The sequence below is a fragment of the Oncorhynchus nerka genome, linkage group LG15 (assembly GCF_034236695.1).
Source record: "Oncorhynchus nerka isolate Pitt River linkage group LG15, Oner_Uvic_2.0, whole genome shotgun sequence".
Classification (NCBI taxonomy): Eukaryota; Metazoa; Chordata; class Actinopteri; order Salmoniformes; family Salmonidae; genus Oncorhynchus; species Oncorhynchus nerka.
The window spans coordinates 34,593,460-34,612,985 of NC_088410.1; the positions used below are offsets into that span (position 1 = coordinate 34,593,460).

The 19,526-nt window shown below is 42.0% G+C and overlaps 1 pseudogene; it reads left to right on the forward strand.

Annotated features, from left to right (window-relative positions):
* The first annotated feature begins 104 nt into the window (after nucleotides 1-104).
* LOC115142517 (myomesin-2-like) overlaps nucleotides 105-19,526 on the forward strand; it is a 29,213-nt pseudogene continuing 9,791 nt past the window's right edge.

The following is a 19,526-nucleotide window of genomic DNA, read 5'->3' on the forward strand; positions in this document are numbered from 1 at the left end:
CCACGTCAACTTTGACTGAAAGTGTTGAATGGGTCAGAAAATGTTGGTAAACGCTATATATAGTCACAAGTGCACCCATACATGGGGTGGTCGGAGAAAGCCATTCCTTGAGTGAGAGGGTAATATTTTTGTTACCATCATCAGCAAGTGCCTCCCAAGCGGCATCAGGCTCGTCTGCTACCGCTTTGCGCTGTTTTAATCTCAAGGGGTGAGTCGCGTTTCTTTCTGTTATTTTTTTCATAATTACATTGAGCGGGTCGATATAAATCCGACATATTTCCAGTACATTAACGTTGATAATGGTCATATATGGGGTCATACATGTAAACTAAGTGAAAGAGTGACCGATGTACATGTCTGGAGTTGTTTTGGGGATTGATAATTTGTCTCCAGTGAGGGATAAAGGGTTGTGTTGGAATTTATCTGTAGGCTGTTATACTTTCACTGTGCACTAATTGCATGCCTTTTTAATGAAGAGGTCGCTGAACCTATTTTCTTGGGTGCGTAATTTTGGTTCATAGTAGATGATGTAGGCTACTTAACTAATGATTGTGCATACCTAAGACACATCCTGGAAATATGGATGTATAGGGAGGGTACATAAAAAGTTGAGTATTGAATTTATTTAGGGATAGTTGAATAATTAATTTATTGATTGATCAGGGTGCTTATGTTAGGCCAATTTATTTTCCAATTCCTATTGTCATACATTCAGCCAAAGGTGCAGACTACTAATTTTCTTCTGTAGCTTTTGACTATATTTCTCCAGTGCATTAGCCTTCAGACTTCTTTCAGCTATTCATAGATGAGCTGTGCTCCCTGTAAGGTGAAACATTTGAGGGGCTGACCCCTGCTGATATGGTGGTATGTGGAGGCAACATTCATGGCCCCTCTTAAGTCATTTGTGGGATACATATTATAGAACTAGTATGCAAGGCAGAAAATGTGAAAGATACATTCTCTAGCAAAGTATTTTGAGTTTATTGGAGAAATAATAACCATTGCATATCAGTCCTTTGATAGCCATTTTGTGAGGCCTTCAAAGACAGTCTTTAGCCTTCAAAGAAAGCCTGTGTGCCTATAAGTATGCCCACTGTAATTAGGCTATGTTGTCATTAATTATGTGAAAAGTAGATAATAAAAGGGAATATTCATGTCCTGAATTGCCTTCTACATGGATAGGACCAAGGCTTTGCAGATTATCATCAACCGTAGACAGTTGTCAACTATAGTTGACAATAGCAGCGTGAAAGCGCTCAATGGGAAGTCATTATTGTGTCTGATAATGCTAAAACATTGATGTTAATGTTGAAAACCTTATTAACACAGCAAACAATATCCAATGTTCAGTTGCATGTGAAGTAAAGGTAAACAAATAATTTTCCCTCCTCCAACCCATACCTGGTATTGTGACCAGGTTTCTTTTGAAGTGTTCCAGCCATGGCTACCAAGGTCATGCATTTTAATCAGAAGAAACATGTGAGCCACGTCAGCCATCACAGCTCTCACACTACTAAGCATGTTGTCAAGGAGCACTCTTCAAGGTAGGGGATTAGTGTTATTGCTCACATGCAGCACTATAGAAAGCTGTTTATTTTTTTGGCAATACAGTAGCTGGAGCACAATAGTGTAGATGTACATAGTGCTGGTGTAGAGGGAATTGAAGTGGACAAGAGATGGTCTCCAACATCAAATGTCCACCACCCCATGCTGATGCTTTGCGGCTTGCAACAATGGATTTTGCCTTGTTTTAGGGTCGTGGGGTCATAGCAGGCCACTAGATGTTGCTTCAGCGCTCCTTAGTAGCACTGCATCCTAAACCCCAGACCACCACAACCCTTTGGTGGTTGCGCCATCCGCTGTGCTTCAAACTGCAATTCCAAGGATATAGGAGTCTGTGGTGTGCTGAAGTGGGGGCGGGCAAATGGAGCTGTACCCAATTGAAGCCTCAAACTGCAAGCAGAAGCCAAAGTGTTGGGACCTATTGACCGGGTCATAGCAAGTCGTGAAGTTGATGTTGTTATGCAACCCATGTCTTATGTCATAGAGTATTGTGCATGCCACTGCTTCACTGTGCCTGAAACATATAACATAACATAACCCTGTTCTAGACCCCAACCCATCAAGAAAAAACTTTCCAGTTTCTGGACTCTATACTAGTTATATTTGATAAGAAATTAAAGGGCAATTCTGTAACCTTTCAATCTCCTATTCATCATATCCAGCACCAAACCAGTGTCCATATATGTGAAAACAGCACATTTCTATGATCTGTGGTTAAAATGACAAGAAGAAAGGTACAAAAAACAATGGTTCTCTGTGACATCACATGGTAGGATTCAAAGTAAAAAAACGGGGATTTTCTAAACCTGCAACGAGTTTCTAGCCCAAGGAAGGGTATTTTCTTGTTCCACATGTCATTACGAGTATCATAGTGTTTGAAAATCCCTCTTTTTAAAATGTTTGACTTTGATGATATCATCGGGTAGACATTTTTTACTTTATATTTTTTTCTACATAACAGAAATGCGCCGTTTTCACATATGTTGACACTAGTATTGTGCTGGAGATATTGAAAATGTTGAAAAGTCAACTTTTGTCAAATACCAATGATCTCACTATCTAGGTGAAAACCACTAAATTAATTTATTTATTAGCTCTTATGTCCCTTTTGGTTTTTGATATGAAATATATTCTGCAATTGTTTTTACATTTTAAAATCACAGTACCACCACAACAGTGCTGGCACTAACTGTTTGTTTATCTTCCTGTCTACCTGTTCTAATGACTCTAACAACTGCTCTCTCTCCACAGGAAATCAAGCTCTAAGTCTGTGAACCAGGTGCAGCACACCCACGCCACAGAGGCTATGGCTGAACCAGCCTATACAGTGCCGGCGTTCAGGCAGAGGTGGGTCCAATAGGACAGTGTCTCACAACTACATTGGCCCAGTACAGAACAACCCCTAGCTCTTACCCCTAGACACTTGTGTAGATCTGAAAGGATTAGATAGGTGTAAGCAATTTGGTGAAATCTACACCCAACTAAGATTGAACTACTACCATATCTATTCAATTCTTTCAGGTTTACATAAAGTGCAGATGGGAAGGGGCTAGGGGTTGTTTCTGGACAGGGCCGATATGTCATGCTGTTTTAGGTGTAAGGGAATATGAACCACAGTCAGAGCTGACAGCAGGCAAAAACTACCAGGAGCTACCACGGTGACTGAAAAACACAGCAAATATGCCAAATTGTGTCCTGGTACATGTGTTGTGTTCATTATACAGTGGGATCATCAACTAGATTCAGCTGCGGGCCGATTTTCATACAATGGGCTGGTTCTCCAAAACAAGCCCCCAGTTGTGGAACCCTGTTATACAGGATGTGTTGGTTAGACGTTAATAAAGGACCTATTTGACCTAACACTGGACAATATGTTGAAGTGTTAATCTGTTGTTGTTTTTTATTAAACACTGTATATTGTACTGGTATATCAATTCTTATATTTCCTGCTGTGTAATATGTATGTAGGAGCGCCGATGAGATAGAGGAGTACCAGCGAGTGTCTAGTCATGTTGGGAAAGGACTTGCTTCAATTCAGAAGGAGCTCCACAGGATGAAAGTGGCCACAAAGACCCAAGTGGAGAATATTGCGATAACGAGAGAGGTAATACACTGGATTGTGGAAGGATCATGTTATATACAGTGCTGCTGACAACGGATCATATATCAGATACCCTGTAGTTTGCAAATACCACAGTTAACAGATATGTAATATTTGATAGCTTTTTGCCTATAGTTTCTATTATCCTATTTCTACCTGTACTAACCTTATCACTGCTGGAGGAAAGGTTCCCCCTCATTTGCTAATGCAACCTATACTGTCTCTCCTCAGGTGCAGGAGATGATGCACAAGAAGGTGACGTCGAGTACGGAGACGGGCAAGGCCCCTGACTTCATGGTGGCTCTGAGGCCCCACACCGTATGGGAAAAGACTCCTGTCAAGCTGTTCTGCACCGTGGACGGTCACCCCAGGCCTATTGTCAAATGGTTAGAAGTGCTCGCCTCTTATTGAACCACTGTTGTTTTTTTTGTTGTTTTTTTTATTTCACCTTTATTTAACCAGGTAAGCAAGTTGAGAACAAGTTCTCATTTACAATTGCGACCTGGCCAAGATAAAGCAAAGCAGTTCGACACATACAACGACACAGAGTTACACATGGAGTAAAACAAACATACAGTCAATAATACAGTAAAAAAAACAAAAAAAAAAAAACAAGTCTATATACAATGTGAGCAAATTAGGTGAGAAGGGAGGTAAAGGCAAAAAAGGCCATGGTGGCAAAGTAAATACAATATAGCAAGTAAAACACTGGAATGGTAGTATTGCAATGGAAGAATGTGCAAAGTAGAAATAAAAATAATGGGGTGCAAAGGAGCAAAATAAATAAATAAATTAAATACAGTTGGGAAAGAGGTAGTTGTTTGGGCTAAATTATAGGTGGGCTATGTACAGGTGCAGTAATCTGTAAGATGCTCTGACAGTTGGTGCTTAAAGCTAGTGAGGGAGATAAGTGTTTCCAATTTAAGAGATGTTGTACTCCATTATGTATCCGTTTCCATATGGTGTCTGCATCTGGTAACTACTATGATTAGCCATGTAGTCTTTGAGATGTGACATGTTTTACCAACAACTTAGCAACTGCTTAATTTATAGACAGACAGTTTAGTGACATTTACCTACGATGGATTAGAATGCACTTTTAAGGAGCATTTACCTGCAGTTGTGGATGTAAACTGGTTATAATTACATTTCAACCAGATTTTCCTCTGGGACAGTACTTGGCTGGCCTTCATTATGGTGTCTATTGGAGCTTTTTAGTGAGGTTTCCTCACTTAATGGGTCTCATTAGCACCATGTTAATGATCACATTAGCACCAATTACACCATCCAGCAGCCAGCACCTTGGTCTTGTCTAATGCTATAAATGTCTCTGCCCATTTCACTGTTTATTGGAGGGACTTCACAGATATTTAGGCTATATTTTGTTTATGTTTCCTGTCATCGACCTCCCGAGTGGCGCAGTGGTCTAAGGCACTGCATCGCAGTGCTAGCTGTGCCACTAGAGATTCTGGGTTCGAGTCCAGGCTCTGTCGCAGCCGGCCGCGACCGGGAGACCCTTGGGCCGGCGCACAATTGGCCCAGCGTCGTCCAGGTTAGGGGAGGGTTTGGCCGCCAGGGATGTCCTTGTCCCATCGTGCACTAGTGACTCCTGTGGCGGGCAGGGGCAGTGCACGCTGACACGGTCACCAGGTGTACGGTGTTTCCTCCGACACATTGGTGCGGCTGGCTTCCGAGTTAAGTGGGCATTGTGTCAAGAAGCAGTGCGGCTTAGTTGGGTTGTGTTTCAGAGGACACACGGCTCTCTACCTTCGCCTCTCCCGAGTCCGTACAGGAGAGGCAGCGATGAGAGAAGACTGTAACTACCAATTGGATACCATGAGAAAAATGTATTTAAATGTTTCCTGTCAACACGGTCTCATTAGAAATGTTCAAAATAGTGATGTTTAACCATTGAAGTTATGTCAAATATGTGAACATATTAGTTACGTCAATATTATGCCATATTAGTTATATGTCACATAGCAGACATATTAAAAACATGTCATTACAGAGAATTCCATCAATACTGAGGTGTAAAAGAACCCACTTACTAAGTTGATGCCTTGTATTTTCAGGTATAAGGGAGGAAAACCTGTTGACCCACTGAGTGCCCCAGGAAAGTACAAGATGGAGAGCAAGTATGGAGTACACAGTCTGATTATTAGCAGGTACTGTACCTCACTCTAATTCACTGTCTCTTTTCATGTTAATTGGTTTAATTTGACCAAGGTCAAGTTCGGGTTCATTTCAACTTGATTAAGGACATTAACCGAAATTCAATTAATTTGAAATCATTATTACACACATTAAATTGCGTTTCATTTCTTGAACTTACTGACGTCAAATGAAATTGTCACTTGCATTGTTCTACTCTATGAACAGGTGTTGTTTTTCCACTTGTTGTCAGGCAGTACCCATTGTCCCCCTTTGGTTGTTCCCTGTTGCCAGTGGAAGTGAATGGCAACCCAGTGAACCTGAAGGGTGGAGGGGGTTGTTGCATTTCCTATTTAGTCTAAAGCCAGCTCCGCCTCTAAAGACAGCCTGTGTGTCGCTGGCCCACCCGGTCTTCAAGACGCCTCAGCTGTTCACACCGAAGTGCTGACCTCCGTGTCATTCGATCTGTTCATTCCTCCTCCCCCTCTCCCTCTCTCTCGTTCTCTACACTGAAGCTCTCCTACGTCGTCATTACGTTACTGGGTCAAAAAGGAGACCGCAATTTTAGACCCTTCCCCCCTCCTCTGCCCCAACACGCTCTCTTTAATACCCCTTTCTTTTCCTCTCTTAATCAGTTAGTTGTCTTTGATCATATTTGAAGAGAAAGAAAGTAACAGTGGGAATAAAATGGCCGGAGATCCATATCACCCCAGCTGGGAAAATGGATCGTCTTTAAAATAGTACTTCCAGAGGGGAAGGTCACATTTCTCCTCTTCTATTCTCACCCTCGGTTTCTCCTTGGGAATGTCTGTCCTCATGATGTGCCGCCTTCTTAACGCCTTCTGCTGCTTCGGAACGTCGCCTTCTGTTTGACTGCGCTCTCAAGCCATGAGATCACTTTCCAATATGCAATCTCTCCTTCTTCTCACTCATGTCGTCAAACATTTGACTGGGATTAAAAGTCGTCCTTTAAAAGACATGAAGGTTAAAGGGAGGATGTTATGAACTAAATACATTTATTGGATGTTACACAGTCCTGAAGTAATTTAACAGTTTTTAACCAATCAGCATTCAGGATTAGACCCACCTGTTGTATAAACAGTGATAATGAACAACACAATACACACGTACCATTTATTTGAGCCAATGAAATCATAATATACATATATCTAATTTCCTTCACTTTAGGTGTGTGGTGAGTGATACTGCTGAGTACAGCGCCGTAGCAACGAACTCCCATGGCTCAACTACCAGCAAGGCCTCTGTCACTGTCAAGAGTGAGTATCTATCTATCTATCTATCTATCTATCTATCTATCTATCTATCTATCTATCTATCTATCTATCTATCTATCTATCTATCTATCTATCACTCACTCACTCACTCACTCACTCACTCACTCACTCACTCACTCACACTCTGTCTCTCTGTCTCTCTTTGAAGGATTTGAACTGCTATTAAAAGTTCCCTCAAATGTCACTCTCCAACACAACAAACACGCATATGAATCTGAATGTAGGTTTTCATTTTTGAATATATTGTTCCTTCTTCCATTTCTAAAAGAAATGTATATTCCTCTTAGGACCAGCAGGAGGAGCCTGCCAGCTTTTTGGTCAAGGTGAGAGGAAAGAATGGATTGAGGAGGAGGGTGGGTGGAGAACCAGCCCAGTGCTGCTGGAGTGGGGCCCAGACATGGCAGGCTTTGCTTGAGATCAGAGGCCACAAATAACAGTGTCTATCTAAGTGGCCTGATAAGCACTGGAAACTATTGTGAGCGTGACTTTGTGTTGTTCTGGCCCTGAGACAGTCAACGAATGAAAACAAGGGGTGACTTATATTCAACACATACTGAAGGACCTTACAATGTCACAATAGAACAAACATTTACGAACACATCAACCATGATAATATTGGATTGTGCTAAATTGGTTTGTTTACATATCACACTGACATTTCTTCATCCACAGATACATTATATCTGTATGTATTATATACTGACATAAGTATATGTTGTTTAAGTGTTTGGTTAACACAGATCATAGTAAGTACTATAGGGCATTATTGGTATACTTGAGATTTACTAGTATATTGACATGTGTTGTCCTTGTCTTCTCCTCAGTGCCCCATGTGACTGTGATCCACCACAGTAAGCTGGAGATCACCATGCTGGATAGGTTTGGAGTGTCGTTCGGAACAGAGGGAGGTTCCATTCGTCTGGTGTGTACCATGGTGGTGGTCCCTGATCTGCCCAACGTACCACCACTGGCCCAGTGGTACAGAGACGGTGAGCGAGTGAACATTACTCAATGATACATCATCACAATACAGCACAGCACAGGAGAGCCATACAGTGCATTGTGTAAAAAGCACATCTTCATTCACAGCACATGTCCGTACAGCACAGCCCAGCATATTACAGTGTGACATAGAATGAAGGAACAGTTTTTGTAAACATTCTACAGATGTTATCCATGTTCTTACGGTCAACTCTCAACAACAACGAAGTACTAGATAAAGTGTTGTTATTCCGTCTCTGTTGTTGATCAGATAAACTGCTGAAGGCAGGGAAGTTGGCTGAGATTAAGGTTGGTGGGGGCGCTGCCACTTTGACTTTGCCACACCTGGCAAAGGACGATGAGGGTCTGTACACCCTCCGCATGTGGACGAAGGACGGCACCACCGAGCACAGTGCCTACCTCTTTGTGAAAGGTAAAGTCATATGGTTTTATAATAATTAAGTGATAATATTATAATTTGACAATAAAGCAGCATACACTCTTAGAAAAAAAGGTGCTATCTCGAGCCTTAAAGGGTTCTTCGGCTGTCTCCATAGGAGAACCCTTTGAAGAGTCCTTTTTGGTTGCAGGTAGAACCATTTTGGTTCCAGGTAGAACCCTTTTGGGTTTGTCATGGCATATTTCTGCTTTACCAAATGAGGAGAGTTACAAACTACACACCAGTCAGAGTTACACTTAAACTACATATTTCTTTATTAAGAGCTTTGCAATAGCCCTTTTTAACTTTCAATGATGCGCTATCTCTAATGAACCATTGAAAAGTGAATACAGAAAAGTACAAAGATCTTTTATAGCCAGATAGCAAGATACACCCCTCTCAACTTACATGACGAACCACAGATCTTAGGAACAGTTCACAAAGGTTAAGATTTGTATGAAAGATATCTATAAAACATAGCAGACACTTACTGCTGTGTCAACAGTTCTCATTGTAAAGACCAGTGTCTGGCCCTCCTACTCCAAACTGGAACCCATCTCACCCTGGTACGGTATAGCACAAAAACATTACCTTTACTATCTGGAATGCTCTTTAGGCTTTATTACCCAAAGACATTGCAAATCTTCTCTGTCAGTGCTATCTCATAGAGGCCCATCCTCAGTGGAACACACACACACACACTAGTTAACGGAATACTCTATTCTGTCGAATAAAACAACCATTCTAATGCAATACAAAGATTATAAAATAGTCTTACAAGCACTATAACATAATCTTGCAATTTTCCACGACAGGTTCCATGTAGAGCCCTTTGTACAGAAGGTTCTACATTAAATCCAAAAACTAAAACAGAATAAAAAAACAGTTTTTTGGAACCCTTTTTTCTAGGAGTGTAGAAACAACATATATATATTTGAGAAATATTATTTAATGGTATACATTAGAAAGGAAAGGATGTTTACTATAATGCTATACAAACAATACCAGGTTTGAGGTTTATTGTTAAGAAACATTTAGTGATAAATGACACAGTTCCAACAGGCCTTTTAAACTTCAGGCCTGACTCAACACAAATATATACTCTAGGCATTTTACATACTGTATTCAGTTTGTAATCCCATACATAAGTGACTTATACAGTATTGCTACTTTGTCTCCTTATTCTCTTCCTTATTCCCCAGATGCTGCTCCCTCTGTGGCCAGAGCACCCGGTGCACCAATCAGCATCAAGGCGTTCGACATCAACTCGGACTACGTCCTGGTTGCCTGGAAACCCCCCAACACCACCAACGAGGCTGCCATCACCGGATACTTTGTGGACAAGTCAGTTTTAGTCATGTAGGACCTTATGTTAGACTCTCCAATCCAGAATCTCCAACAACAGTCGATAAAAGCAGATTTGATTGCAGTTGTTAGAAGATGTAGAAGACATAAAGGATGGCCATTGAGAGTGTAAGACAGTGGAGTGATTGTGAGAAACTTCACGGTCACATGATGTTTCAGATCTAATCTGGTTGAGCAATTGATTTTGTGAAGCTACGGATCTTACAGAGCCAAACAAGGACTTGTGACAAAGGCATGCAAATTAGATTTGTAGATAAATGACTGATGAAATTACAAACATCTGCAGTATCATTGTTGATGTCCATTCAGACCAGCACTTTCACACTTCAATACATTCTATGGTTTAAGATGTAATTCCTTCTCCTCCTGTACAGACGTGAGTCTGGTAGTGCTACCTGGTCCCAGTGTAACGACTCCCCAGTGCGGATCTGTAAGTACCCCGTGCACGGCCTGAAAGTGGGTCACGCCTACCACTTCCGGGTCCGGGCTGTCAACAGTGCCGGGATCAGCAGACCATCCCGCGAGTCTGACAAGGTGACTGCCCTGGACCCAGCTGAGCGAGAGAGACTGCAAGGTACATAACCACACACAGACTCATGATGTCTACTTGACTGCATACTCAAATGACATTTTTGTATTTATATTTCTGGGTGAAATATCAGCCAGCAGATTGTGTCATACATGACTTTTCTGTTTTTTCCTCTTTTGGAACAGTGATTAAACTGGATGGGAAACATGAAGTTGTGATTAAAGATGATGACCTGGAAGGTAGAGTATGCCAACAATAGTAGCGGTCCAAAATATTGTGTTGAGTCTATTCTATTCCTCTCATCTATTAAACAAAAACACTGGATAACAAATTAACCTTCCACACAGCATTAAAATCAACATATAGACAACATTTCCATAACTGACCGATATCCATCAAAGCAAATACCTGTTAAATATATTGTATCGGCAAAAGCCCTTACAATATACAATACTATACACATGAATATAATGTACACATAAATACTTGTGTTCTCAGTACCTTAAATGAGAAGATGAAGGATTTCTCCCCTTATTGTCTCTACATTGTTAATCAATAAACCCTCGCGCTTCCTGCTCACCTCCTGCTTTTAGATTGGACTTTGGTATTGCCATAGTAACAACTCTAATGATAGTAGTCATATTAATATCAAAACTTCATAATAAGAATTAATAAAAACTTTTCTAAGAAACGTCATTGACAACACTGGACTAACGGTAACACGAACACCATAATAAATTGGAAACTAACAAGCCAGCTCTTTAAACTTATATTTAACATGGGTAGATTACATTTACAGTTGAAGTCGGAAGTTTACATACACCTTAGCCAAATACATTTTAACTCAGTTTTTCACAATTCCTGACATTTAATCCTAGTAAAAATTCCCTGTCTTTGGTCAGTTAGGATCACCACTTTATTTTAAGAATGTGAAATGTCAGAATAATAGTAGAGAGAATGATTTATTTCAGCTTTTATTTCTTTCATCACATTCCCAGTGGGTCAGAAGTTTGCATACACTCAATTAGTATTTGGTAGCATTGCCTTTAAATTGTTTAACTTGGGTCAAACGTTTCGGTTAGCCTTCCAAAAACTTCCCACAATAAGTTGGGTGAATTTCTGCCCATTCCTCCTGACAGAGATGGTGTAACTGAGTCAGGTTTGTAGGCCTCCTTGCTCACACACACTTTTTCAGTTCTGCCCACAAACGTTTTATAGGATTGAGGTCAGGGCTTTGTGATGGCCACGCCAATACCTTGACATGGTTGTCCTTTAGCCATTTTGCCACAACTTTAGTAGAATGCTTGGGGTCATTGTCCATTTGGAAGACCCATTTGCGACCAAGCTTTAACTTCCTGACTGATGTCTTGAGATGATGCTTCAATATATCCACATACCTTTCCTCACTCATGACGCCATCTATTTTGTGAAGTGCACCAGTCCCTCCTGCAGCAAAGCACCCCCCACAACATGATGCTGCCACCCCCATGCTTAACGATTGGGATGGTGTTCTTTGGCTTGCAAGCCTCCCCCTTTTTCCTCCAAACATAACGATGGTCATTATGTCCAAACACTTCTATTTTTGTTTCATCAGACCAGAGGACATTTCTCCATAAAGTACGATCTTTGTCCCCATGTGCAGTTGCAAACCGTAGTCTGGCTTTTTTATGGCTGTTTTGGAGCAGTGGCTTCTTCCTTGCTGAGCGGCCTTTCAGGCTATGTCGATATAGATACTTTTGTACCTGTTTCCTCCAGCATCTCCACAAGGTCCTTTGCTGTTGTTCTGGGATTCTTGATTTGCACTTTTTGCACCAAAGTACGTTCATCTCTAGGAGACAGAATGCGTCTCCTTCTTGAGCGGTATGACGGCTGTGTGGTCCCATGGTGTTTATACTTGCGTACTATTGTCTGTACAGATGAACGTGGTACCTTCAGGCATTTGGAAATTGCTCCCAAAGATGAACCAGACTTGTGGAGGTCTACAATTGTTTTCTGAGGTCTTTGCTGATTTCTTTTGATTTTCCCATGATGTCAAGCAAAGAAGCAGTGAGTTGGAAGGTAGGCCTTGAAATACATCCACAGGTACACCTCCAATTGACTCAAATGATGACAATGCGCCTATCAGAAGCTTCTATAGCCATGACATCATTTTCTGGAATTTTCCACGCTGTTTAAAGTCATAGTCAACTTGTGTATGTAAACTTCTGACCCACTGGAATTGTGATACAGTGAATTATAAGTGAAATAATCTTTCTGTAAACAATTGTTGGAAAAATTACTTGTGTCATGCACAAAGTAATGTCCTAACTGACTTTCAAAACTATAGTTTGTTAACAGGAAATTTGTGGAGGGTTGAAAAATGAGTTTTAATGACTCCAACCTAAGTGTATGTAAACTTCCGACTTCAACTGCATTTTCCTTATAACTTATATCCTTCATTTTTCATATCCAAATGTCATCCTTTGCGTTGTATAACTTTTAACCTATTATCTAACTCTTGACGCTAACATTGTAACTAAAGCGATCTAAACTAATCCCTAATGTAATTCCATAATTATAAATACTAAATGAACCCCAAATGTACTTTAAAGTTGATATAATTATTATTGATCAAATAATAAGTGTTATGAAGTATTGTTCAATGCCATCCAATCCCAACATAGGTTACGTTACATTGCCGGGGGAGCCTACAGATATGCATGCCTCAGAGATATTCAAATCATATATCGTGCTGAGCTGGAAACCCCCCAGCCCTCGTGGACGGGCACCACTGTGGTACATCATTGAGAAGGTGTGTGGCTGCTCCTTTCCCCTTCCCATCTATGTAGGTCTCTCAGTACAGGAACTGTAATAGATTAGACAGTCCATTTATCATTTCACAACTTTCAATCTGTCTAAAGTGCAGTAATATTTTAGCAAAATGGCAGAAATAAAAGCTGGCAGGTATGTAGCTAAATGCATTTTACTAATGGGATTAGTGATTCAATGACGTTGTAGAAGGCTTTACCTTTCATTTGCCCTCCCGTCCCAAATATCCACTAGTCCGTGTCAGGCACTGGGGCTTGGCAGAAGATCAACACAGCAGTGAAACTGCAGTCCCCTCGCTACCCCGTTTTCGATTTGGAAGCCGGGAAAAAGTACCAGTTCCGTGTGTATTCTGAGAACTTGTACGGCGCCAGCGAGGCCTCTAAGCCTACAGATCCCATCGAAAAGGTGGATGAGCATGGTAAGAGTGGGGTTTAGCACACACACAGGCACACACACACACAGACAGGTACACACATACACACACAAAATGTATGATACATATATTTACAAACAGCGACAGTCAAGGAGTCCTTCCAATTCTACTTTGATAAATGAGACTCTGTTTAACATATGTTTCAGGTAGCGAGCGGCCTGTTGGTATGTACAATATAAAGCCCAACGTCTCTTATTTTAAACGCACTGAGATTTATGTCATGTGACTATCACATTCCTGTAATGTCACAATCACAAACAGGGGTCTTTCACCCCTGTTCGTATTTTGGAGAGACTAACTACCAATGATGGGCATGATTAAGTCACATCAAATCCTTCAGTATCCTCACCCTAACGTCACAATCCCAAAATAAGTTTCGTCCCCACAATATCCATGATTGTAATAGGACACTCTTGTCTGACACAAACTCCCTACATGAGAGATGCATGACATCATCTATCATCACAACTGAAAAGAATACCTCTGTCATCCCCTGCCGAAGGTATGTTTTGTGGAATGTAGTTCACAGGTTTACAGATTGTGTATTGTGTTCATTGTTCTTTATATTTCTGTATCTCCTCATAACATTGTACCAAGAAATCGTGTCACATCGGGTATGTTATGCATTATGAGAAATGCATAATTTTTCCCATCTTGAATGAAGGTCTTTATAAATGATGAAAATCATTTATTTGAAGATTAAATTGAAGATATGTGTGTATTTCTAACTCCTATGCTCATATACTCTGTTACTGTGTAGTAATGATATATCAATTTAATATCTCCAGTCCCCAACATGTATGTGTTTTGCCTGTGTAGGTGTTCCCTCGGCTCCTGGTCAGGTGGTTGCCACCAGGAACACCAAGTCCTCCGTGTTTGTGCAGTGGGACCCCCCCAAACACCCCAACCACCTCATGGGGTACTACATAGACGCCTCTTTGGTGGGATCAAAGACCTGGGCCCCATGCAACCACAAGCCCTACAAGCACACCAGGTAGCCATTTAAACATATGGGTTTGTCTACTAGTTATCTATTCAAACTATTGCAGTGATTTAATATTAGATATGTTACTAAAGGAGACGGGACAGTGAATGTAGTGTGACAGGCCTCTGGCGTGAGAATAATCCAGAAATAAAATCTTTGCAAACGAGACACTGATTTTGAAAAATTCTGACACCTACAGTGCCTTTGGAAAGTATTCAGACACCTGGACTTTTTCCACATTTTGTTATATTACAGCCTTATTCTAAAATGTATTAAATAAAAACAAATCCTCAGCAATCTACACACAATACCCCATAATGACAATGCAAAAACATGTTTTTAGACATTTTAGCAAATGCATTAAAAATTAAAATACACATCTTATTTACATAAGTACTCAGACTCTTTGCTATGAGACTGGAAATTGAGATCAGGTGCATCCTGTTTCCATTGATCATCCTTGAGATGTTTCTACAACTTGATTGGCGTTCACCTGTGGTAAATTCAATTGGGGCAACTGTCTATAAAAGGTCCCACAGTTGACAGTGCATGTCACCGCAAAAACCAAGCCATGAGGTTGAAGGAATTGTCCGTAGAGCTCCGAGACAGGATTGTGTCGAAGCACAGATCTGGGGAACAGTACCAAAAAATATCTGCAGCATTGAAGGTCCCCAAGAACCCAGTGCCCTTCATCATTCTTTAATGGAAGAAGTTTGGAACCACAAAGACTCTTCCTAAAGCTGTCCGCCTGGTCAAACTGAGCAATCGGTGGAGAAGGGCCTTGGTCAGGGAGGTGACCAAGAACCAGATGGTCACTCTGACAGACCTCTAGAGTTCCTCTGTGGATATGGGAGAACCTTCCAGAAGGACAACCATCTCTGCAGCACTCCACCAATCAGGCCTTTATGGTAGAGTGGTGTCACGAGAATTTTCAATCCCAATGATGATAACAATCACTATAGCTTTGACCAATTCCCCCTAGGTTGTAAAGATAGGGTTAATAAGAATTAGGCAAAGACTCAGCTTCTGCAAAAGGTTCGTTCTAGTTTATTCATGAGAGCTCTAAAGTCAACCAAAATTTTAACAGACTTTATAACCCCCTCTATGCACACACACGCACACACACACACACACACACACACACACACACACACATACACACACAGAGACAGTTTTATCACTTTTCTTTTATCAGCCTCTGTTTTCTCCACATATTTCTCCCTCTTAACTTGTACCACACATGTATTATTGGAATATAGTCTTATACGTGTCAGGGTGGAATTCTTTAGTCATTACCTTAAACATATAAATTCCCTTATCAAGTGGCCAAACAGAAGCCTCTCCTCAGTAAAAGGCATATGACAGCCCGCTTGGAGTTTGCCAAAAGGCACCTAAATACTCTCAGACCATTCTCTGGTCGGATGAACACTTTGGCCTGAATGCCAAACATCACGTCTGGAGGAAACCTGGCACCATCCCTACGGTGAAGCATGGTGATGGCAGCATAATGCTGTGGGAATGTTTTTCTGTGGCAGGGACTGGGAGACTAGTCAGGATCGAGGGAAAGATGAACGGAGCAAAGTACAGAGATCCTTGATGAAAACCTGCTCCAGAGAACTCAGGGCCTCCGACTGGGGCGAAGGTTCACCTTCCCACAGGACAACAACCCTAAGCACACAGCCAAGATAACGCAGGAGTGTCCCAGCCAGAGCCCGGACTTGAACCCGATCAAACATTTCTGGAGAGACCTGAAAATAACTGTGCAGCAACGCTCCCCATCCAACCTGACAGAGCTTTGGGGGATCTGCAGAGAAGAATGTGATAAACTCCCCAAATGCAGGTGTGCCAAGCTTGTAGCGTCATACCCAAGAACACTCAAGACTGTAATCGCTGCCAAAGGTGCTTCAACGAGGTACCGAGTAAAGGGTCTGAATAACTGTTTTTGCTTTGTCATTATGGGGTATTGTGTGTACATTGATAAGGGGGAAAAAAGGTTTTCATCAATTTTAGAATAAGGTGTGGAAAAAGTCAAGGGGTCTGAATACTTTCCGAAGGCACTGGATATATTATCCAGGTCTTAAAGTCAGCAATACCACCTTCAATTCAAGACATATAGGTGATTATGTTTAATTTCACTGTTTTAGGTTTGTGGTCCATGGACTGACCCCGGGAGAGACCTATGTGTTCCGTGTCCAGGCTGTCAATGTCTATGGCCTCAGTGATGAGTCCCAGGAGTCTACTCCTATTGCTGTGGAGCCCGCCCTCAGTACGTATCAATAGAATATTGCCATAGAAGAAATGCAGGATTGCAATCAATTAATACAATTGTATTTATAAAACCCTTTTTACACCAACAGTTGTCACATAAAGTGCTTTACAGTAACCTTAACTAGACCCCCAAAGAGCAAGCAGTATTGCCTTACTATCAATACTTAACTTTGACTATTTTCCTTTGTCCAATGCTAAATATGAATGATTTTATTGTTTCATCTAGAGAGGGGAGTGGAGTATGGTATGTATTCAGTTGTTCTGTTATCTAGGGGTGTTTTAATGCACAGTGTTGCTCCTGAACAGGTTCACCACCAGACTTATTCACTGTCCCTTCCCCCAACTTTTGCTGTATCTGTGCTCTGAACTTTTGTCAGTATCACAGTATCATCATGTGTTTCCTTTCAAATCACCCACCATATTGTACACACAATTTAACCACTATATCACTGTATAACAAAAACAACTAATGCAACTGTATGACAAATCCCAAATGAACAAATATCAATTTTACATGACGGAAAGGCATTCTGAATTTACCTGTGTGACTCTGTGCCACAGCGACGCCCAGTGCACCTCATGGCATCACCATGCTGAGCTGTGACGGAGCCTCCATGATCATTGCCTGGAACAGTCCCAAGCATGGCGGTGGCTCCAAGATCAACGCCTACTACGTCGACAAGCGTGATGCAGACAGCCTGGCCTGGAAGGAGGTCAACTCTGCCCCCACCAAGACCAGGACCTACACGGTATGTCACGTGGTGTCAGAAGTGGCATCTGGTTAGGATAAATAGGTTTGGTTCTTCATACATAATGGTTTAATAACTGCAGTGTTGATAGTGTGAACAGTATGCACTCTTCCCTCTGCATCAAAATAATAGATTAGATCTATAATACAACTTTGCCATTCAAAATCAATAGCAAATATGTAGCTACTTGTACCAACACTGTTGAAAATATTGGATATATTTGTGTTCCTGTCTCATTATTGTCCCCTTCTCTTCAGGTTAATGGTCTGACGGAGGGAACCTTCTATGAGTTTAAGGTCCAGGCTGGGAACCTGGCAGGTGTGGGCGTGCCCTCTGCTCCCAGCACACCTCTGAAGTGTGAGGCCTGGACTTCTGCAGTACCTGGTAAAGTAACCATCTTATTATGAGTGGTACTGTATAATGTCCCTGTTACTTATTTCATTTTAAATTAAGTTATTTAATTTGAATAATGTTCCAGCTATGGGCAGTGAGATTGTGCAAGTTTACTGTTTGACCTTTAGGTCCAGCCTATGACTTGGCCTTCAGAGAGGTGAGAGGTGACTCCCTGGTCATCCTGTGGAAGGCCCCTGTCTACACCGGTGCCAGTGCCGTCACTGGATACATCGTGGAGATGGCCAAGAAGGGCCATCACTACCACCCCCTGAATGAAGAGGCTATTGGCCACTGTTACCTGCAGGTAAACAAGCAGCTACAGCATGTAGACCTGCAGACATGATGATTCACATCATCACTGCAGAGATTGTATATTGAATCTTGTAATATGTGTGCGTACAACTCAAAAATGTAGTTTGAATCATGTATTGATATAGAAAGGTTAATGAAACGTTATGTTGTTGTCAGAGTCGTGTGTATAGGTGGCAGGGAAGTCAGGCTCAGGAGAGTCAAATGGAGTGTAAAATGGAGTCTTTTAATGAATGTCCACGTAACATGCTCCATAACACTAATAAGAAATGAATATAAACAAACATGGGTACGAGGACCCGTCGCGCACCTATACAATAAACACAACACTGACAATAAACAATCTCTGACAAAGACATGAGGGGAAACAGAGGGTTAAATACACAACAGGTAATGAATGTGATTGAAAACAGGTGTGTGGGAAGACAAGACAAAACCAATGGAAAATGAAAAATGGATCAATGATGGCTAGAAGACCGGTGACGTCGACCGCCGAGCACCGCCCGAACAAGGAGAGGCAATGACTTCGGCAGAAGTCGTGATAGTATCCCCCCCCCCCCCCCCAGCAGTGCGTCGACACCGGCCACTGGGACGACCCGGAGGGCGAGGTGCAGGACGATCCGGATGGAGATGGTGGAATTCTTTTAACATGGAAGGATCTAACACGTCCTCCACCGGAACCCAGCATCTCTCCTCCGGCCCGTACCCCTCCCAGTCCACGAGGTACTGAAGGCCCCTCGCCCGACGTCTCGAATCCAAAATGGATCGAACAGAGTAGGCCGGGACCCCCTCTAGAGGAGGCGGAGGAACATCACGCACTTCATCCTCCTGGAGCGGGCGAGATGGCCCAGGGCACGAACTTCGCCCACTCCCCCGGCCGGTCCTGGCAATATGACCGCAGAAACCTACCCACATCCTGGTTAACTCTCTCCACCTGCCCATTACTCTCGGGGTGAAAACCTGAGGTAAGACTAACCGAGATCCCCAGACCTGGAAGGCGTTCCATGAACGCCTTCCAGACCCTTGATGTGAACTGGGGACCCCGATCAGACACAATATCCTCAGGCACCCCATAGTGCCGGAAAACGTGTGTAAACAGGGCCTCTGCAGTTACTAAGGCCGTAGGGAGACCGGGCAAAGGGAGGAGACGACAG